The 18,719-nt window shown below is 38.3% G+C and overlaps 1 long non-coding RNA gene across 1 annotated transcript in view; it reads left to right on the top strand.

Moving 5' to 3' along the window:
• LOC139042655 (uncharacterized) overlaps positions 1–12,639 on the top strand; it is a 127,276-nt gene extending 114,637 nt beyond the window's left edge. The window contains exon 4 of the long non-coding RNA XR_011499630.1: positions 12,589–12,639. This is a non-coding gene — a long non-coding RNA (uncharacterized lncRNA). The remainder of the gene's footprint in view (positions 1–12,588) is intronic.
• The last annotated feature ends 6,080 nt before the right edge of the window (positions 12,640–18,719 follow it).

Raw genomic sequence — 18,719 nt, 5'->3', positions numbered from 1 at the left:
CAATATTTCAAACTTCAGTGTCTTAGCTGGTTACAGAAATAAATCTTTAATATTATTATTGTGTTCACATTATTTCATGTAGAAGGACCTGAAGCTTACCCTTTGCCCAATGATGCAGCATTTATTGGAATTCTCAAATCTATCCCTATGTTTTTTTTCTTTGAAATGAAACAAAATTCAACAGTATCAAATGTTGACAGCATGGAGCTCAAAACCATCTTCCGTTTTGAACTGATGTCTTATCTTTGTTTACAGAATAATTTGTAGCTTGTTACCTGTCAGTATCAGAATTGTGGATTAAGTGAGTCATAAATTAAAGGTAGGGTTACTAAGTCTAGGCTAATGGTAAAGGGTAGATCTATAGATTTCAAATCTTTTTAGCATATTATTTGTTTCAAATGAAATTTTATGTGAAATTCAATTTAAAAAAATATAACAGTAGAGCTGCTCTGGTTAAAGCTGTCATTGGTGGGGGTTCTTGAACCATGTCCCCTGAGCCTCTCCCTTACTCCATAGTAGCCTTGGAGTAGCTCAATAGAACCCCCAAGACTTCCGGTGGTTTGAAAATCACAAGAGTATAGGATTTTCACAAGGGGACACAGCACTCAAGGTGGGGCTCAGGAATTTATAGTCAAGGATTCAGCTAGGGGAAGGAATAGTGGAAGCACTCTGAGGGAAAGTGTGGAAATGGCTAAGAGTCAGATCCATATAGGCAAGTAAATCATAGCTTCCTACAAAGAGGGAAGGTTAAGGTAAGTGGTACCTTCAAGACAAGGCAAACAAAGAAGGAGGTACACAATGTAAAGGAGAGAAAGGCAGGCCACTGGAAGGTTAGAAACCAGGGGATTCCCCAAGAGCTAAGGAAGAGGTAGAAATAAGTAGGGAGTGGGGAGGGGAGGAAGACAGAGAGAGAGAGAGAGAGAAGTGAGTGAAGGTGCTAACCTCAGGTTGAGAACTTATATAAATAAATAAGGGATAGACTGAAGGAAAAAACTATCCTGCTGGGAAAGCAGTTAAATGACTGAGGGTATAAAACAACTGACCTATTATTTATGAAATTAAAATACACGATGGTACCTATTAAAATGTCAAGTCCCACAAGGATCTGGGGAAAAATTGCCTTTGGAGGAAAACTGCTTTTGTGAGGGACCAGACAGGAGAGGGTTAAATAAATAAAATATGCTGAGAGTCTAATGCGGAGAGGAACCATCTGGCAAAATCTCCACTATGCCCACACTGCCTTCTTTCTCAGTGCCCTTCCCTAGGGGCCTTGGAACAGCTGTGTTGAGATACTAGACCCAGAGTTTTCACATTCATATCAAAAGTGAAACCCAAAATGTCTGCACTGCTGCTGATTAGAAAGAGCATTTGAGTGGTTCAATATTGAAAAGATTTGTGGCACATTGGGCTCTGTTGCTTTGAAACACCCAACTTGTTATGAGTTTTTTCTCAGTGCTACTTGGCTCAGCTTTTATTTTCAAATCTTCCTGTTTTACTGCTGTATTGTCTCTACTGATGATAAATATAGAATTTCAAGGAAGTGCTTTTTAGACATTCTATTGAGCCAGTATTTCAGTGCTACATGGTATATTGAAAAGCAAAAAAGCTTTAGGATCAGTGAGGCTTGTGTGAAAATCTGTCACTTAGATGGGCAAACTGCTTAACCCCTCCAACTCCAGTTTCATCATCTGTAAAATGGGAGTAGTCATAGTTATCTCACATGTTTGCTGTGAACAATAAATGCTGCATGGAGTTAAAGCACTTAATATGGTATCTGACACATAGTCCTTGCCCTATAAATGTTAGTTGCTGTTATTGGTGTTATTATTATTCACTTCTCTTAATGGAAATATATGTTCCCTAACTTGATGCATAGATTTGTGTGTGTTGGTGCAAAACACATCTAAGTCTTTGATTAGTGATAGTCATCTGATTATTGTGATAGAATTTAATTTAGTCCTGAGTAATCTAAAATGCAAATGCTATTTAAGTGTCACCTAGAATTGGTCTTAGAAAACGTTTTTTCATAGTTTGTAATTTTCAAACTTCTAAGGCCTTGGAGATTATATTGAGCTCTAGAAGGCCATTATTGGTAAGGGAAAGGAAGTGGAAGACTCAGGGGGCCACTCCTACCTCTGCTTCAATCAGAAAAGCTCCATTTTTACCAGAAAAGCATGGAAATTTTGTGCTAGAAGCCAAGGGAAGAAAGTATTGTAAGGAGGAGGGAGTGATCAACCATTTCAAATGTTAGGAACCTTCAAATAGCCTCCAAGGAAAATGTGGAGCTTCAAAAGTTCATTGGCTTTTGTAGAGAAGATAGGAATCCTAAGCAGTGGTGATTTTATAGCCATGGTCCAGAGTGTTGGGAGGCAGCGGTCCAAGTGTTTGGTCAAAGGGATGCCATGAAACCATCTATCGGGAACCATGGATAGGATTAAGAATCCAGGAACGGAGGAGTAGCCTTCCTAGCTCCTGGCACCCCATTCTCTATGGAGATTGAAATCTTTTAGTTTCTCTTATTTACCTGAAGAGGGAAATTAAACCCTATGGAGTTTCCATAAGGTGTTAATTAAAGAAAAAATCATGGTAAAATGTTATACCAGAGCAACTAAAGAATTAAGCAGGGTGGTGGAAGATCAGTGGCTAGTAAAACAGATGGATCAGTGATCAAGCAAGTACTTGAACAGCAGCTAAATCATGCTACTGCAAGCTGGGGCTGTAAAGTGGCTAGGGCCAAGGAAGTTATCAAAGGCTGTGATCAAGAAATGAGATTATCAAAGTGAGACAAAAGGGATCAAATTCTGACAAAGGGGAAATTTACCCGAGGAGCAGCCCAGTGGAGAGTAGGGATAGAGATCAAAGAATTAGGTTGGACTCCACGATCCCTGAGTACCTCTGTAGCCCTGACACGTTATCATTCTCTGTCTAGTGAATGCACAATGAAGCATTGCCTTTGAAATTTTTTTCTTAGAAGTGCCCATGGGGGCCGGCCCCGTGGCCAAGTGGTTAAGTTCACATGCTCCACTTCAGTGGCCAAGGGTTTCCCTGGTTTGGATCCTGGGCGCAGACATGGCACCGCTCATCAAGCCATGCTGAGGCAGCGTCCCAAATAGCAGAACTAGAAGGATCTACAACTAGGTACTTGGGGGCTTTGGGGAGAGGAAGATTGGCACAGATGTCAGCTTAGCGACAATCTTCTTCAAGGAAAAAGAAAGAAGATTGGCAACAGATGTTAGCTCAGGTGCCAATCTTCAAAAAAAAAAAAAAAAGAGCAAAATTCTATTTAAAAAAATAGTGACCATGCCTTCAGGTATCATGTAGTCCACTGGAAAGAATAGGACAAGATCTAAGCAACAAATTGGGAGATCTATAGAGTTTGCCTTCCAGGCATCCAAATGTTCCTTTCCTACCCAAATCTACTGTCTAGTGGAGAGAATCTTACACACTTTGGCATAACATCTGCTGTGGTACTCCAAGGGGATCTGATCTTACATTTTAACTTTCAAACGACAAAATTTCTAGCATCAGTGATAGGTCAGTGACCTATTTAGACTAATCACACGCACTATGTTTGCTGGTGTTTCTCAAAGGGTGGCCTACTGACCAGCTGCATTGAACTCACTTAAAGGGCTGTATTAAAAATGTGGATTAACCAGCTTTCTCTCAAGTTAGCCGATTCAGAATATTTGAGGGCAAGACCTGGGAATTTGCATTTTAGCATACCTACCAGGTGATAAAATTATCCACAAGTTTGAGAACTACTGGCATGTGAAGTCATCCACTTAGCTTCTTCATTTAGGTCAGTCTTGAGATGTGATAGATGTGAGCAGCTTAAATAGATTCCTTCCCTGGAGTGGTTAGTATACATATATGACATCCTAAATATCATTTACTTATTTAACCCAAAGTGAGCGTAGGCTGACTGCTATTGGATGACATCCTTGTTTCTAGATGCTTTTTAACAATTTACACATACCTCTGAATCCAATTTTTACTTTTGTTTAAATGTGTTCTGAGTATAGAGGTCAGGGTGATGGGTTTTTTTTTTTAGTCTTCTGTTTTTAGTGGATCTAAATTTCATTCACCATAGCACCTGTGAGCATAGGCAGCATACCAGTTACACCTTATTTTTGTATAAGATGCAATGAGGGAGAAGCTGAGGAAAATGCACTCCAAATTTCTTTTCTTCCACAATCATGTTATCTGAAGTTTGGGGAAATATCTGGGAGAAGGCATAGATATAGGGAACAAGGTGTCTAAATCATACCCAAGTACTAAATAATGAAAACATTGACCTCTGGATGGCTAGGATTGATCTTGCAAAAGTGGGGAAGAGCAAAAACTGCCATTGTCATAAAGGTGATTTAGGGATGGAATTCTGACCTTTCTTCATTCTGTGAAAGTTACATTATTAAAGATCTAGTAAATTATGACACTACTGAAGTGAAATATTGTTGTTATGTTCTTTGTTTTTTTCTCTAAAGAAAATCTTTGATCCTTTTATTTGCTTCTTCGTGAAGTCTAATAGGCTAACAAAAAAGTACAGACATTATGAAATGCTAAGTGACAGAACCCAGGCAGAGATAATGTTTCTAGAAAAACAAAACACCCCAAAAGATCATTTTACCATGGCTCTGTCCCTAGAAATCTGACTAAGCATCCTCCCTAAAAGCTGCTGGGCTCTGGATTGGAGGGGCTATGAGAGAAAAGGCTTTTTGTTGTTTGTTTTTTGGTGAGGAAGATTGGCCCTAAGCTAACATCTGTTGCCAACCTTCCTCTTTTTCCTTGAAGAAGATTGTCGCTGAGCTGACATCTGTGCCAATCTTCCTCTATTTTGTGTGTGGGATGCTGCCACAGCATGGCTTGACAAGCAGTGTGTAGGTCTGTGCTCAGGATCTGAACCCGCAAACCCTTGGCTGCTGAAGTGGAGCACATGAACTTAACCAGTACGTCCCTGGGCTGGCCCCTAAGCTATTGTTTTGAAGAGGTATTCTTGCAGTTTAATCAGTCAACAATTATTTACTGAATTCCTCTAATATGCCCATTATTGTGGTAGATGCTAAGATCATCCCAATTTAGTCCTTTCTGCATTTTTTTCTTGAAAAGAAAGAAATAATGCAGATATTTACTTTGCCTATACCCGAATCAGGTGTTCGATGGGTTCAACAGTTCAGTCAAGTTGGGTTTTGGCATTTATTAAAATTACCTCCACCCCTTTCCACTCTCTGCCTTCAGTTAGTTGAACTCAACCCGTCAGCATTCGGAATTTGGTCAGCCTGATTTGTGCATGTAGACATAACCTTTGGTATTCAGAAAAATAATGCTTAACAAAATATCCCAAGCTACTCAACTTCAATTGAATTGCTTGAATCATTCTCAACAAGCCAAATTGGAAAAAGGGAAAATCTCACCTTAGCTCTTTCAACTCAAGGATTGAACTCTTAGACAATATCAACCGTGATAAAATATGAGGCTAGATAGAACACAATGCAAGAGGATCATTTTGAGGACTGATCAAGTGTGGGAAGGCGCTCTGTATTGCTATTGAGATTTCAAGGCAGAACAGAGCTAATAGTCTCTTTGGTAGTTATCTTGGGGTAGGTGTGACTTCAGGGTCATAGATAAATAAAGATGATTACCATCTGTATACCCAGACACTATACAGTAACTTCAACTCTGCAAGTTCCCATTATGCCCATCCAATAAGATTTTATTAGAGGTCAATAAATAAGAGGGAGAGAGAGCGATTGTAGCTGATGCTGTGAGGCGGAAGGAAAGGAACACAGCTGCATTTAATTGTGTCTTGACTGTCGCGTTTGGCTTCAGGTTTGAATTCAGTTAATCATAATTTGTTTCTCAAGCAAGTTTTAGGTCTCCCTTCATGACGGACTCTTCAATCTACCTCCTCAAATGGCTTTTCAGTGCTTAACGAGCTTACTACAGTGGTCTCCTGTGAGGTAATAGCAATAAAATTAAAAGGAAGGAATCATGAATCACAAGCTTTGTTCATGGGCCATAGTTTTTCCCGAGTGTTAGCCTTAAGATGCTAATTAATGGGCACCTCATCAATCAGATAGATAGATAGACTCTTGCCTGCTTGCTTAGCCCAGAGGAGGACCTAGCCTAGTGCCTCTGTAGCCCCGTGCCATTTTGGGTTAATATCCGTCTAAGTACCATGCCTGCTTCTCTTATTTATTCTGGTGGAATAAGGAGGGGACATGACAAAATACGAGTATAAGATGGAGAGGAATCAGATATAGAAAAGAATAATAAGGCTGCCCACTGTTAGGGTCAAGGTTATGGTTGGTAGGTGAGATATGGATATTTGAAGAGCTTGACAACTTGTGTGACCATTGCAATGAGTCTGTGAAAACACACATATGGCCTATTATCTTGAAACACTGAGTCCTTAAAAATATAATCTTAAAGGAAAAAAATAAAAGATGTGGCATAATGACTTCAGTGCTATATTTTCAACTTAGATCTTGCCCACTACTGCTGGAAATCCCAGAGGGTGGCGGCCCAGTTAGCAGTGGCCTTCTTCCAGTGGGAATATTAAAGTGAGGAAATAATTATTGTGCTCTCATTGTAGGCCCAGAACTGTGTTATACACAGTAGGGATCTGGGGAATAAAATAAGAAGAATAAGGGTAAGATTCTTGTTCACAATTAGCTTCCAGGGTAGTAGAGAGGGGGTTGGGTGCCTTATATACACAGATAAAGTAGAAAACAATGCACAAAATCATTGATTCTTAGAACCTTAAGGCACCTTAAAAAGCACCTAACTCAAATTATACTCTCCTGCTTGAATATTCCTAAGCCATATCAGTTAAGAGGTTGCCTGGTATCTGTTTGAATACCCATAGTAATAGGGATCTCATTAATTCTGGAGATTATTCATGTGGTATCCAGACAGCTGACTTTCAGAAGGTAGTTTCTTATGTAGAGCCCAAATCTGCTTTCCTGGATTAGCCACCAAGTTCTTCTCCTTGAGACCACTCATCACAAACATACTTCCTTTTTCCACATAATATTGAAAACAACAGCAATGTATCATGGAATATTCTCTTCTTATTTCTCAAATAACATATCTTGTTCCTTCAACAATTCTAAGACAATGAGTAATTAACCACAAAATTTTGTGACACAATGATTAATATAGAAGTTCAGAGGAATGAGAGTTGAATGAGCCTGGGTTGTGAAGAAAAATGAAGAGGTAGTACTTGAATTGTTTACTTGTCTATTTTATGCCTCTTCCACTAGAATATAAGCTCCATGAGGGCAAAAACTGTCTTATTTGTCATTGTGTTCCCGAAAACTGTGCTTGGTGAATAGTGGAAGCTCAATAAAAATGGAATGATTTGGAGAAAATAACCTGAGGAAAGTCTCTTTGGCCTATTTTACCAGAAGATAAAGCATAAACTTAAAACCACTGTGTGAAAAGATACTTACTGGGTTAGGTTTGCTGCATACAGTGAGTAACTGACATAAGTACAATACCTGAAGTAGCTAAAGTCCTCTGGAAAGTAGACATTGACTTACACAGTCAGTATATTAACAGTTGTAAAATTTTCCAAAAGGTCTTATCTGCTGGGAAACTCCAAGGGTGAATAACCAAAGCACTTATTATAGTTTTTGGTATTCATTTCAATTTCGTGTAGACTCCTACTGATTTGGAAATTACAAAGGGACAAAAGCAAAAGATAGGGGAATCAGAGTTTGTTGCTTTAGCCATCCTAAAAACTTTGCCCCTCAAATCTCCCCACTTCTTTCTAAAGGCAGTGTCATGTTGTTCAGCCAAGGACCACCAGGAACACACCTGTAATTGAATAAGTTGAGCTTAATACTCATTGCAATGAAGGCGAACACAAACCAGGAACCATAGGGTGCCTCACTGAGAGAGCATTAGAAAGGACTTATTACAGGATTTGGGCTTTGGTTAGGTGATTTGGGGGAGGGTCCAAGGAAGAAGAAATTCTCTGCTTTGGATGCCGTCAGAAAGTGGGGGCAATTCTATTATTGGATATCTCAATAAATCTTATCTACAGGGAGGGCAGACTAAGAGTGAGCCTAAAGCGGTAATTGGTAAAGAAGTAGTGGCCACTCATATTAGCCAGGAGAGAAAGACATTTGGTTTTTTGTAGTCTGGAAAATATTCATGGTCTTGTTTGTTTTTAGATGAAAATTATGAAGTGGGCTTGTTTTGTCTCACTTTATTGTGGTCACAGGGTGACCTTGTCTGATGTTGGCTCTCTGTGAGATTGTTTATGCCCAACAGGAAAACAACGTGGCCTAGCTGTGAGCACCAGGCCAGCTTCTAACAACACCAAACCCTAAGTGTCAGTGTTCCCAATATCAGGGCTTTTTCTTTCTTAGCAGCAGAAGCATTATGGAAGCAGGAGGCTCCTACAGTGGCGATATTTTCTCTCTTCTCCAAATTAATCATTCACCAGGCACTGGCCCTGTACTCAACTAAGAGAGATTCTTGCCCAGAGCATTTTGCCAATGTATGATCTTGATCTTGTTGATGAATATTTGCTCTTTATGGGGTCAATAGATACCCACAGGTGCTACCACAATATTTTGTGAAAGTCTATCTGTGGTCTCCAAGATGATTTTGAAGTGCATTCACAGAATTGCTCAATGTGGCCACTCTGTTCCCATTCATTGTCCTAATTTTTATGCTGCTTCTCAATCATTTTTGAATGAAAAAGATACAAATACTTTCTACTCTGCACACTGGGCTCCCTCCCACTGAGCAAAAACTAATTGCTGTATTTACCTACATAGCCTCTGCTGCTGTAGTTATAAAGACTATTAGTGCTCACTGGGAATTCATTTTGCATAATATATTAGGCCACATTCTACCTTTTGGTTCTTTTAAGAATGTCCTCCCCTTTGTTGTAGATAATTAATATCATTTGACCACCTGCAAAACATTTTAAACCAGCCAGTAAAGAGGCAGAGAGAACAATTAATTTTTACTCATGGTAGGTCTTCTGGGTAAGACTTGCTGGGTCTTGTACAATGCTGGTGTTTGGACAATGATTAATTAAGAGAACAGAGAATGTATCCAGTGGAACAACCTCCTCCTGCTTCCCTAATGTCCCATGGTTTTAGGAGTATTGGACAATTTCACTGTGCACCCCTCCCATCAAGAATGAGCTTTCCACAGCTAGGACTCTGTGTTAACCATAGGGAATCTTCTGGTTCTCATGCACAAAGACTGAGATGTTTACATAAATAAAAGCCTCACAAACATAATTGAGCCTTAGGAAGATATGTATCAGTAGAGAGAAGATGGATGAGGTGACAGAGTTGCTGTTGCAGACTGGGTCTAGGAAAGAAGAGTTGATTTGCATGCAAGTGGCCAGATTGATTTCCTTACAGCTCCTGAATAGCAAACTGTTTCTCAGTCTTTACCTTTCACCAGACTATAGAACTGAGGAACAGAAAATATTTTTGACTGAATTGCTTGGTCATTTTTTATCTACCTAGTCATACGATGAAAGCAGTTTCAGAAAAAAAGGATAAAATAGTACATGTTCTTAATTCCTTCCCCCTTGTCCTTTGGGTGCTATTTCTATGTTTCCTGTATCTCTTCCCTGTTGCTGAGTATCCTCAGTTGCCCCTAAGATACCTCAGGATCAACCACCCCCACACACATACACATTGTAGCTGTGCTCATAACCTAGATATTCTGTCTCCAAGTTTTCCTTTCCCATTTATATTTACAAAGGGACTTCTTTTGAATCACCTGAAAACTTATACAAACTAATTAATGTCAATGCTGATAAGGAGTTATTGTGTTTGCCTTGCATGGATATTTGTATTTTACTGCAGGTGACCTACATTGCCTTATCCTAAAAGAGTAACTTTAACGGTGGAATTTCAGGAATTCTGTTAGGTTAGATATGGGAGTGTATTTAGTTTGAAGGGCATCCTGATACTCCATATACAACAGTATTTAGGCTGTCACAGGCTCCAGCTATAAATGAAGCCACCTCATATCATGTAAATAAAACCTTTAAGGGGACAGTATCATGAGACTCCCTTAAAAGTCATCCAGCAGAAAAACAATCAGGGAGAGTGATAGTTTTATGTGTCAGCTTGACTGGGCCATGGGGTGCCTAGACCGTTTGGCCAAATATTATTAAATGTGTGTCTGTGAGGGTGTTTCTGGATGCGACTCACATTTCAATGAGTAGAATTAGTAAAGCAGATTGCCCTCCTCAGTGTGGGTGGACCTCAACCAATCAATTGAAGATCTGAATACAACAAAAAGCCTGAGTAAGAGGGAATTCCTCTAGGCTAACTAGTTGAGCTAGGATATTGGTCTTTTCCAGCCTTTGGACTCAGACTGAAACATTGGCCCTTCTCAGGTCTTGAGTCTGCTAGCTTTCATTCTGAAGCTTGAAACGTCAGCTTTCCTGATTCTTCGGCCTTTGGACTCGGACTGGAACTACATGTTAGCTCTCCTGGATCGCCAGCCTACTAACTGCAGATCCTGGAACTTTTCTGCCTCCATAACTACATCAGGCAATTCCATGTTATGTATATAAATGTATATAAATATATTAAATGTATATATTTTATATTGGTTCTGTTCCTCTTGAGAACACTATTTGTTCATGGTCTCTTTTTGGTTCTGTTTCTCTTGAGAACCCTGTCTAATACAGAGAGTTTACTCTTTTCCAAAAAATGATGACTGTATATATAATTAGAAGAATTCAGTAAAAATATTTATTCAGATTTTCCTACCACCATAGTTATCTCAACTTCAGATCAAATTGACTAATCAATTTAGGCAAATACTGATTTGGTCAAATAGCTGACTGGTTGTAGTGCAACAACCAAGAAGTTCAGGCAAGTTAGTCATTTTAATCAAGCCACTATTCATCTTAGCTCTTGTTAACTAATTCAAACCTTCCTCAGCTAATCAAGACAGTCAAAACCAGCCAAGGAAGTACTTTGAATTAATCTATCCTAGGTAGGAGCTGTATAAGCTGGTTAAGAGATATAATAAAACTTCAACAGAGGGAGCAAAGGGCAAGCTTTGGCTGACATGACTGATCAAATCAAGCAAAGCAGTCACAGTGGTTTGTCAATCCAAGCCCAAGTTTTATCTAACCCTGGGTAAGTTTAGTCCATCTTTCATTTTGATTCATTTTGAATTATTTCAGTGATAATTTGGCTGAATAACCAACCAATCCCATAACTTCATAAAGGCATATACTTAGAATGGGCTACATTTTTCAGCTATAATTAACAAGGGACCATAGACATAGGTAGCACAAGCATAAGGGAGTCTATGAACCTCTAAGATGGTCAAGGGGAACTGTTACATGATTGAACTAAATGGTGTAACAAGTGTGATCTAGTTCCTTCAACTGTCCATACTGGAAAAGACCCTGCTGAATAGAAACCACTCAGGAAAATGGTATTACACAGTCAGGCTGGTTTGTTGGTCATACCTCACTGCCAGTAAAAAACCAAATATTCAAAGCAACGTAGCAGAAAAAGTAATAAAAGAGAAAAATGGTTACAACTTCCTACCTGATCTCAAAAGATTTTATTCATAAGAAGAGAATCCCATATCCTGAAGAAACATTAATTCGATTCATGTTTTACTCCTTTGAGGATTACAGTATGAATTCTTTCCCCATTGCCTGGCTCCTGCCCTGAATAAATTTCAAAATTTTTTTCCCACAAAGAAAAGCAAAATTAAGATTTTTGCTTCTCCCTCAAAAGCTAACCATGTCACTGCAGTGCAGAGTGATATCAGAATATAAGTTGAATACTGTAGGTAGGCTGCAAAACAACAAACCAAAACATCAAAATTTTTTTCAGGGTTTTGGAATTAGGTGAATAAAAGCTATTTGGAGCATAACATAGACAAAAAACAATTCAGAGACAGAGTGTGCAAATGCAGTCCTGCAGTATTCTACCTTGAGAATTCCTAGGGTTAATGCTTAAACCCAGGCTGCCATCTCCCTGCCATCCTGCATTCTGTCTACCTGTATCTGGGAGGGAGAATGGTATACTACACTATAGTGCATTATTTTTCAAACTGTGGGTCACAGCCCATTAGTGAGTTGTGAAAAAAGTTTAGTAGGAAAAGACTCACCTCTTTTTTTCCTTTTCTTTTTTTAGTAAAACAGAATAGAGTAGAAAATATTAAAGTGCATTGCCCACAGTAGTGGTAGTATTATTTTGTGAAATTTTTATACCAGTTATGTGATCACAGTCTATATGTGTATGTTTATATAAATGAATATGTTTAACTATCATGTATGTGTCAAGTGTGTGTGTTTGTACTGGGTCACAGATAAAATATATTTCTTATTGAGGCCTGTGGTCAAAACATTTTGAAAGACACTACTGTAATAGGAAAAGCATGAATTTTACAGTCACACAAATCTGGATTCTGGAAATGTACACAGGGTTGGAGGTAGAAGATTGGTAGGAATGATCTTCCCAGGCAGGGAGAGAAATTATTTCTCTGACATGTTTAGAATTGCCAGCTAATGTTAATAATAAAAAAGAACTACTAAAGTCAGTGTTATTATTGTTTTAAAATTTTTTACAGATGATGTACTTCCTTATTGCCTGCACCCAGGATATAATGGCTAATACATGGTAAGTATACTACTAATATTTTTGAGTAAATAAACCTATGATTACTTTGAGCTTTTTACCAGTCATACCATAATTTGGGCTCATAATGACATTGTGCTCAACACAGACTTGCAATCTTTGTTGTATGTGAATCTCTAGAAAGCCTTCCCTGTTTGCCTTTGTTCACTTGATTTTTGAATATACATAAAAATCTTCTTTAATTTGGCTCTGTTGATTTAGGATACTTGTATCCTATTGAATAATTTGAATCTTAATTATGGCTTATCTTTCTTCCCCAGCTTTATGAACTTTGGGGCAGAAGATAAAACAACAAGAACAAAACAAAGTAAAAGTGAAAAATCATCAATAAAAAAATTTGAACTAAAAACCAATGACAAATGCCCATTATATCTGTATCTAAACTTGACTCAGAACTGTCTTAAGCCAAATAAAATCAAAGAATGTCCTGCAAAAATCATATGCATTATAAACTGAATATTCAGATATTTTGCATTTAGTTGTCCCCCAAAAGTGTACCTTCAGTTAAGAAGGGCATGCATGACTTAGCACAGAGTTAACTTCGCTACTAAGCAGTCAACCCTAAGCACTATTGATGGGAAACAAAAGGGCAAAAACGTGGTCTGTGTATCACAGAGTAAATCAGGAGGAGGCTGACTTGGGGGAGAATTGCTGAGAATATTGCCAGAAGTTTAAGAGTAAACTGATTTTTAAATACTAAGATTCTGATGTCATATAATTCAGAACTCATATAGCATTCCCTTCTAGATAAATTTACCTTCTAAGCTTGTTGATTTCTTTTCTGTTCAAACTTTCAGTTTAAAAAACCTTGTAGCTATTGTTCCTTCTCCTTTTTTCCTTCACATCTGATCCTAGGAAAGAGTTCTCTTTTTCTTTGGAGTCAGTCAGAGGGAGGTTCAAATTCTGCCTCTGCTTCTTACTAGCTCATTTTCTTCAACAGTAAAATATCATGTAGCTTGTACTCAAAAAATATTTCCTATCTCTTTTTTCATCTTCTCTCACAATATCTTTCAAGTTTGTTCCTTTCTTTCCATTGCTACCGCTACCATTCATAACTTTATACTCAAAATACTGAAATAAGTTCCTAGATCAATGGAGTTTTAACCTTTTTACTGCCCCAACATAACAGGGATATGACACACTCTTATCAGCTTATCAGTAAAGTGGTTCCCTGTTGTAGTGATTATAATCTGGACAGACCTGGGGGGGGGGGAGGAATTTATCAGAATCTAAAGGAGGTGTATTTTGAAACAAACAAAAGAAGGAGCAAATAAACAAACGACAAATCCCCAGAGATTCCGATTCAATCCTGTGGGCATCTGCCTGTATCTCGTATTGAGAATCACTGCCAACTTTTCTGACTAGAAGATCCTCCAAGATTTGGTCCTGTCTACATATAGCAACAACTAATAATAACTGACACTCATGTAGAACTTTACAGTATTGAAACTCTTTCATATATATGGTCTCGTTTAATTTCCCACTAACCCACCATATGGTAGGTGTTGTTATCCCCATTCCACTGATGAGGAAATTGGCTCAGAAGAGCTAGAAAACTTGATAAAACTGATATAGAGAGTATGTGGCAAAGTAGAATTCAAACCTAGGTCCTGGTAGCTGTTGGCATTCTCTGGCTCCCAATAGTTACTTCCTTCTCTGGTCTTTAGCTTCTGGGCTTTCTAACTTTACTGATGCCATTAATTAACACATTTACTTCCCAGATTGCATTGGCTGATGTGGGGCCCTGATCTGACAAGACTGTAGTTTCTGTTCAGGTCCCTATATCACACCACTGTGGATAAAGCCTGTGCCAGACTGTTCCTGCAGACTAGGAGTGTCCTTGTTCCTCTCGTCTCCCATCACTTCAAGTCCTCCATCCTTGAAGCCCTCTCTAGGTTCCTAGTCTCCACAAAGCCTTCTCTGAACAATTCAACTCAATTTCTCTCCCTTATCCAACTCCCTTAAGCATTTGTTTGTACTGCATAAGTGAGCATTTTATCATAAAATGTCTTTTCTAGTAATTGTTTCAGGAGAATTCCTTGTTTATTCACTAGATTGTAGATTCTTTGTTGGTAAGGACTGTGCCTCCTATGTTATTATAGTCCTCACAGTGTCTGATACCATGCTAGATGTTCATATATGCTTATGGATTAAGTGATTTCAAGTGGGACAAAGTTGATGAAAATAAAATGGAAATGACCATGGCTTGAATACAATGGTCTGAAATGCTCCTTAAACATGAGTACTTCCATGGAAATCTTAAAAATTTTAGAACCTGTCCAGAGATTCTTTTTTTGCCTGCATTTACTGCATGTCATCTTGACAGACTTTGAGATAAAGTGTTGCTGCTGAAGCAGAGCCCAAGAAGGGCTAACTTTACGATACAATGAATGTCATTTTCCAATTTTTCCATGACCTTTTTAGAAGCTTGTATTGACATCATCTTGGAGCCCTTCTAATCTCCAAGATATCTGGAAACCATTAGCACCTATTCTCTTCAATTCTATGTTTCTCCTTGCATTCTCAGTGCTTATCACAGTGGGAGACATGTAGCAGGCACTCAATAAAAGCTTGTTGAATGATGTTTTAATATTTATATCTTTTGCTATGAGAGGCACTATAGGAGAGTGGCTAAGAGCATACTCTGGAGCCAGACTTCCTGGGTTCAAGTACCAGCTCTAGCACTTATTAATCCTATGGCCTTAGGAAAGTCACTTTACCTGTGTCTCAGTTTCCTCGCCCATAAAATGGAAATAACAATAGTAACTGCATCTCAGGGTTTTTGTGTATATTAGCTATAATAAATCTATATAATAAAATTCATATAGTAAATCCAGTACCTGGGACATAGCAAGTGTTTTTGTTCTTAGCATTTTCCTTTTCTCTGCAGCCAATATCTCTGCTTTATTGCACTATCTGTCTATTTCTTCTCTATCACATGATTTATAAAAATGTGACCAGTGTTTATACACAGTATCTTCTAATTGTGTCCCATGTAGCCCGGTCTCCCACTGAAATATTTACTCAGTGTGCTGAATCCTTAATATCTGTAATTACTATAGAATCAACTGCTGAAATGCACCCTCATACAGCAGTGTGACTGTGCAGCTGAAAGTTGGGCCATTAGGAAAACAGGATGGAAAAAGTAATAAAGTTGAATCGATTTGCATTATTCATGCATCATCCTTAATGTCTTTAAATAGTTCCATTTATTGAGTTTAGTAACCTCAGAGCGAGGTTGATAGGTTGCCTGGATGTTTTAGTGATTCTCCAACTTTAAACTAACTGTTCTCTAAATCTTCCTCCGCAGGTGCTAGTTGAAGCCAGTCTAATACATTCATTGATGGGTATCAGACTAAATCATTTTCCTGAGTGAAGAATCAAAGAGAGTCTTATATTAAAAAGCAGATTTTATTTTTTTTGAGTGAGGCATTTGAGTGATAGATACTATATACGTATTCACGCTGCATCCTCCCTCCCAATTTTGAAGAGTTAATGTGATCCTTTTCCTCTTACTTCTCCTTGTGATATCCTTAATAGAAATCTGAGTGATCCTGTGGTTCCGAAGGCAAAAAAGTGTGCTTTAACCACAGTTCGCACCTCTTTGGTTACTCTGACAAACCCTATTGTGGCAATGCTGATGGCAGATGATGCTACAGACTGTAATTTCTGGCTTTGTGATGAAAGAATAAAGAGATTTGTGCCTATAATTATATTTTACCATTTGAGCATTAAAATTCCTGTTAGAATGGAGCTGGAGATGAGACTAAATAATGCAAGGAAATATGAGGCAGCATAGCATAATTGTTAAGCTCATGTGCTTTGTAGTCAGTTTGCCTGGAGAAACCTTGGCTCTGCTATTATCTATGTAGCCTTTGGCAAGTTACTTAACCTCTCTGTGCCTCAGTTTCTACATCTGTAAATAAGTTAATAAATGTAAAGCATTTGCAGGAGTACCTGGCACATAGTAAGTATGCAGTAAATGGATGTGTTATTGCTCATGGGTAATTTATGGAGCTTTGTCGAGGAAAGAGAATTATATCTAGAGAACTTTCTAAGGAAGCTTCTGGCAAACTCTTAGTTCTCAGCTGGTGGTGAATTAGAATTTACCTATAGGCACATTCTGGTTGCACTGTACCTATACAATTTAGGAGCCTAATTTCTCAATAAAATTTGGTGGTTAAGATAAGCCTGCAGAGGATTATTTCTCTCTGGATATTTGTCCTGCCTACTCTCACTGGGCTTTAGTTGCCATATGCTGACCTAGAAAAAAACACACTCTGAAAAATCTCACTGTAACTGTAAACATGAATGATAGCATAGTATAATGCAAAGGGCATGGATTTGACTTCTATTTCTAGCAATATCATGTACTAGATAATCTGGAAACTCTCACCCCTCTCCCAGCTACAAAACACCAGAAATGCTGGATAAAATTAAGTTATTCATTCACCAAATATTATTGAACACTTTTCCTATGTGCCAGGCAGTGTTCTAAGTGCTGTGGAAGTGAAACAAACAGGCACAAATTCCTGACATTGTGGAGTTTACATTCTGGTGCATAAAACAGTTTTAGAGTCATAGTAGAGTTTTCAAGACAGAAAGACATTTCCAGGGGCCAAACACAAAGAGGGAACTGTAAACTAGAATGGTACCCGTGAGTTAACACTGTGGTTTCCCTGAGTGTGTTGGAAGTTTGGATATTGGTAACCAACGTTTGTGTTTTAACACCCATGCACAGTATGGGAGTTGAGTCTGAGATATCCATGTAAAACTGGTGCTCAGAAAGTGCTTTATATGCAGTGAAGCAATGTACTAGGAAAACTCTTCTCCTCTGCAGAGGAAGATGGCAAGGGAGTTTGTCTGTCTCAGGCTGCATTCTTGGCAGAGAAAAACGTCTTTCCCAAGAATTTCCAATCACGAGCCTGCCCTCATGTGGCTTTGCAGTTTGAACTAAAACTCCCTGCATAGTACAGAAATGTATAAGCAAAAATCAATAACATAAAAGTGCTTGCATTTGCTGCCAAGTGTTCCATGTGAAAAATTCTGCCATCATGTCCAAATTCCAGCCAGAAGGAATAAGAACAAAGAAAGAAGGTCGTTAAATCCCCTGTTATGGCTAGAGTTGCAGTAGACATTTTGAATCATGAGGTAGAAGCCTAAAATTGACAATTAAGGAGCAACAAGATAGATCTGGAATCTGGGTTCTTGATGATCAGGGAGCCACCATACTTGCCCCTGATTTCCTATGTTAATGTAATAGAGAAACACATTTCTATTGTGTTTACATTGTTTTTTGTTATTTACAGCTGAATCTAATACTAATTAATACAAATAGTGTGAATAAAACAAAGGCATTTTCAAATAAACAGCAACATGGAGTTTACTTCTAAAAGACCATCACAGAAGGAACTACTAAAGGATGCACTTCAGGAAAAAGGAAATTGAACTGAGAAGGAAGGCATGAGATACAAAACAGACTTTTGAGCAAATAAATTGGTGTATATGTGAGTAAATCAAAAGTAGCACTGATGACAGAAAACAATTGTAATAGTTTTGAAAGAGCATGGATTTTAGAGTTAGAGAATAGTGATCAAATCCAAGCTTGATCATTTACCTGCTGTGGAACCAAAGACAAATTATTTAACCTCTTTGAGCCTCAGTTTCCTCATTTGTAAATTGGAAGAATTTATAATATCTATATAACATAGTTACTTAAATACTGGAAATAATTTTTGTAAGACTGTTGACATGGTGCTTAATGCATACACAAAGTATGGCAAATCGTAATGTTAATGATTACAGAAATTCAACAAAATGTTTTCTAGTAATCACAAATGACATTGGAGATAGCTGGTACTTTTGTCTGGGTAATGACCATTTGGTTGTCTCCCAAAATATCTCATAAGGTAGCATTTAGCACACTGAGTCTTGTACTTTGGTTTGAGACCTAGCTTTCAGCCTGTTTGCTTAGACATCTGGTATTGTCAGCATTTTGGGAGTGAATCCATCACTAGGAGGTGGATGCATACTAACTATTCTCACAAGAGTAACATATAAAAC

The sequence above is a fragment of the Equus asinus genome, chromosome X (genome assembly GCF_041296235.1).
Source record: "Equus asinus isolate D_3611 breed Donkey chromosome X, EquAss-T2T_v2, whole genome shotgun sequence".
NCBI lineage: Eukaryota > Metazoa > Chordata > Mammalia > Perissodactyla > Equidae > Equus > Equus asinus.
This window is presented reverse-complemented; position numbering and strand designations above follow the sequence as displayed.